This window comes from Octopus bimaculoides, chromosome 24 (assembly GCF_001194135.2).
Source record: "Octopus bimaculoides isolate UCB-OBI-ISO-001 chromosome 24, ASM119413v2, whole genome shotgun sequence".
Taxonomy (NCBI): Eukaryota; Metazoa; Mollusca; class Cephalopoda; order Octopoda; family Octopodidae; genus Octopus; species Octopus bimaculoides.
Window position 1 is genome coordinate 31,041,274 of NC_069004.1, and position 5,070 is coordinate 31,046,343.

Here is a 5,070-nt window from a genome sequence, read left to right on the forward strand (position 1 = left end):
AGAAGCCCATCGTATATATGTATATATATATATATATATATATATATGTATGTATGTATGTATGTGTGTGTATATGTTTGTGTCTGTGTTTGTCCCCCCAACATCGCTTGACAACCGATGCTGGTGTGTTTACGTCCCCATAACTTAGCGGTTCGGCAAAAAGAGACCGATAGAATAAATACTAGGCTTACAAAGAATAAGTCCCAGGGTCGATTTGCTCGACTAAAAAGGCAGTGCTCCAGCATGGCCGCAGTCAAATGACTGAAACAAGTAAAAGAGTAAATAAAGAATGAAGTACGTCACATAAAAAGTTACAGAAATAAAAATGGAGAAGAGAGGCCGATTCTCCAAGTTTCTGTTGAACAAATAATCTCAGCTATGCCCTGCAGATAAGACGGCAGAAGTGCTACTACAAATAACATCCAGAAATATCCACTTTATCAGACGCTCCACTTTACAGGGCTTCTTTGTGCAGCATTTCCCTGTCATTCTCTCCTCCTCCTCCGTCTCCCCTTGGCATTTTTTTTATTTTTTCAAATAATCTCCTAACATTCCTTTTATTTTCTCCTTGCTCTGTAGAATTTCCTACTTCTACTCCTCCCTCCATTAACACTGGTTACCATTTCTTCCTCTTCCTCCTCTTCCTCTTCTTTTATTTTTATTTTTCTCTCTGGCACTAATCCGGATGCATTTTATCATTCATGTTGAGAAATGACATTTCTTTTCTTTCTACAATAAAAAAAGTTTCCTCAGAAAATGTTAATATCCCTTTCTTTAGCATATTTCTGTTGAAATACTCTGCCTTTGTTTCAAACCATTTTGAAAATCGTGAAGAATTTACTAAAATAGCTTTGCCATTATTAAGCTGGTGTTTGGAACACAAATTCACTTAAAATTTTGAAGGAAAGTTTTAATTTAGAACACTTTAACCTCTTTGATATTATATTTCTGTTGAAATACATTGATTTTGTTTCAAATATTTCTTTGAAATTAGTGAAGAATTTAGTGAAATAACTTTGGTATAATTAAAATGTTGTTTGGAACATAAACTAACATAGACTTTCAATGGAAAGTTTAAATTCAGAAAACTTCAAACAGGAAGATTGTATCATAGAACCAAGAATGATCTTGGGTATACTAGCATTAAAAGAGGTTCGAATTCTCTTCTCCCTTCCATTCTTCTTTGCAGACAAGAATATCATCTCTCTATTTCCTTCCTACCTCTCTCTCTCTCTCTCTCTCTACTATTCCTCATGCTTGGTGCCTGTTACCTTACAAAAATGGACACACCATAGATTGGTGAGGACTCGTTGGTCTTATAGGGCAGAAGGCAGCCTAACTAGTGCTGGTGCCATCATAAGTGACACTTGGGGCATTCTCTAAAGCAGTTGGTAGTGGACCAGAGAGGCAACGTAGGGTCCATAGAACCTTCCAGTGTTGCTACGATCATAAAAGGTACCGTGTACATTCTATAAGGGTGTTGGTGGTAGGAAAGGCATCTGGTTTGTAGAAACCAAACCCAAAATTGAAATGTCCAATCAAAACATGGTCCTGCAACCTGTTAATGAAGGTAGTAACACTGCAGTAGAATTAACTTGGGTTATAATGACCCATCCAACCCATGCCAGCATTTAGAACGGACATAAACTGATGCTGAGGAGGAGGAGCAGGAGGATAATGATGACAATGAAGATGATAACAACACCAGTGACAATGATGACGACGAGATGATTATTCTTATTATTGAGTGAGAGAACAGAACCTTCCAGTGTTGCTACGATCATCAAAGTGACACTGGGCTAAGATATATGAAGCTCAGTATACCCACCGTGACTACCCGTCTGATAAGGGTACACCAAGTGCATGCATCACAACCATATGTGTGCGACATGGTGAGCTCATATCAAGATAAACAGTGCATGACCTTACAGGTGGGGCCCAGTTAGAATTTTCTTCTGGTTGAGTAGTCCATATTATTATTATTATTATCATGTGAGAGAGCAATGCATGCCATCAAAGTGGCACTGGGGTAAAATATACGAAGTCCATTATACCCATCATGACTACCCGTCTGATAAGGGTACACCAGGCACATGCATCACAACCTTATGTGCGCGACATGGTGATCTCATATCAAGATAAACAGCGCATGACCTCGCAGGTGGGGCCCAGTTAGAATTTTCTTCCGGTCGAGTAGCCCATCCCACTCAAAAGGTCCTTGAATAAGGTTTGTTTAAGGATGTTGAACAAAACATCCATGTTTCCAAAGAATTCCTCTCAACACATGACTATGATGCTCCCCCACTATTTCTGCTCATGATCAGAGATGCACATATCATCAGCCACCAAGGGACATGCTCAACTAGTTAATTATTATTATTATTATTATTATCGTTGTCATTATTAAGTGGCAAGCTGGCAGAATCGTTAGTGTGTTGGGCAAAATGCTTAGCGGTATTTCGCTCGTCTTTACGTCCTAAGTTCTGTTGGGGTTGACTTTGCCTTTCATCCTTTCAGGATCGATAAATCAACACTGGGGTCAATGTAGTCAACTAGTAATCGACTAGTCCCTTCAACTAATCCCCTCAACCCAAATTTAAGGGCCTAGTGTCTTTAATAGAAAGGATTATTATTATCATTATTACATAGAAAAAAGTCAAGAGGTAGCTGGAAGATTTTTTTCATCATAGTTCTGCTTGATCAGGACTGATCTATGGCTGAGCAGCAGCAACAACAGCAACAACAGCAACAACAATACCTTCCTGTTTCTGCAAATAATTATATACCCTGTCACTACCACTTGACTTACATGGACAGGATGTCATCGTGTTCATCTCTCCTGCTCTCCTCTTTCAGACACTCACTAAAATAATACAAAAAAAAATTATTATAATAATAATAATAAACAATGAACTATAGATGCTTAATTAAAAATATAGATCGGTTAATCAGGACTGTTTACACTTTGTTTATTGAAAATCAATTAAGCAAAATAATATCAGTCATTTTATGCTTTTGGTTTTTGTTGTTTGTGTGTTCCCTTTATTTATTTATTTTTGAGAAATGAAAAGGCCTTATAATAATTCTGCTTGTCACTTCGTTACTTAGCCCATCCATAACACTCCTACGACATTAGCTGAAGGAGGGGAGGGAGAAGGAGAGAAAGTGGTGTGTTAAATGTGTAATTTTTATTGTTAACTAATTTTTTTTCCTCCATTACTTAGCCCGTTTGTAATGCTTTCACATGATTAGTTGAAGGGAAAGACAAAACGTGAAAGAAAAAGGGGAGAGAAAAAGAGGGTAAGGCAAAGAGAGAGAATGCTGTGTATTAAGTCTATAAATTCGTGCATAAAGTATCATCATCGTTTAACGTCCGCTTTCCATGCTAGCATGGGTTGGACGATTTGACTGAGGACTGGTGAACCAGATGGCTACACCAGGCTCCAATCTGATTTGGCAGAGTTTCTACAGCTGGATGCCCTTCCTAACGCCAACCACTCCGAGAGTGTAGTGGGTGCTTTTACGTGCCACCAGCACGAAAAGTGCATTAAGTAATCATCATATTCCAATTTCCTTCACTTTTCAAGAATTCGCTTTTGATACAGACACAACACAGGTTACGCTTTCAGGTTTTTGGGATAAAGTTTTCAGAAATAAACCAATAAGTTTACCATTAATTCCATGAAATATTTACGGGTCCCGCTAGTAAAGAATATTCTTAAATAATGGTTTCAAATTTTGGCACAAGGCCAGGAATTTTGGGTGAGGATGTAAGTTAACTACATCAACCCCCAGGGCTCAAATGGTATTTATTTTATCGATTCCGCACTGGATTCAATATAACTGACTAGCCTCTCCCAAAAAATTTCAGGCCTTGTGCCAATAATAGAAAGGATTATTATTATTATTATCATTATTATTATTAGTTGAGGGTGGAGAGGGAAGTGTTGCCTTGTAGCAAGTTTGTTGAAAAGGTGAGTGAATGTTAGAAGAATGGCCAGTGTGAAAGGACCTGTGAGAAATAAAAGGAGAAGGGCTCTTGCCCTGTTGATCAGGCTTTTGTGGGTTATTCCATGAGGACCTTAAAGTACCTCCCCCTATTGGGAGTTTTAATTTGTTATTGTTTACATGTGGTAAATCCCATTGTATTGTCCTGCTTTTTGTCTTGCACAGTGGGACTGAACCCAGAACCATGTAGTTGGGAACCAAGCTACTTACCACACAAAACAGCAGAAGCATTGGATATTTTACCCTTATAAGGCGGCAAAATACCCAATCTTTCTGTTGTTTTCATGGCCATACTGTGTTTGGAATTTTATTTTCTTGTCTGTAAAATACGAAGCACATTTGACGCTTCCAAAAGTTTGTTTACAAAACACACACACACCCCCACATATATATATATATTTAAATATATACTCTTACAATTAGAGGAGTGCAGCTCTAATTTTTCACATTTACATATCTACTTATAAGGATAGAAGGGGGGGGAGGAAGTGATTAGCACTTCTTTGAGGTCTCACACCAAAAACTTCAGTCAACAAGGATTTTCACATGCTAATGACAAAAGCTTGCAGAAAACACTCAAACACAAACAACAAAACAAAATAAAAATCTTGTTATTAACCTCTTTTGCAGCCCTTCCTTAAAAAACAAACAAAAAAAAACAAATCTCCCCCTCCCCCCACCTTACATCTATCTCTCTTTTGTCACATTCAATATAAAACTTTTAACTTGTTAATATGCTCACTCATCACAGAAAATTTGGAGTACTTGTTCCTGGAATTTCTCGGAATTTGTTGGAAGTCCATACCTAGATTATGCTTTGTTGTCCCCCCCCCCTCCCCAGTTTAACCCTTTCATTACCAACCTGGCTGAAACCGCCTCTGGCTCTGTAGTACAAATGTCTTGTTTTCATGAGTTTTGAATTAAAATCTTCCACCAATCTTTAGTCAAAATTTATGTTCCTAACACTAACTTAATGATAACCAAATTATTTTTTCTAAATTCTTTGTTATATTTAAAGTAATTGAAAGAAACACAGAGCATCTCAAAATAAATACAGTAACG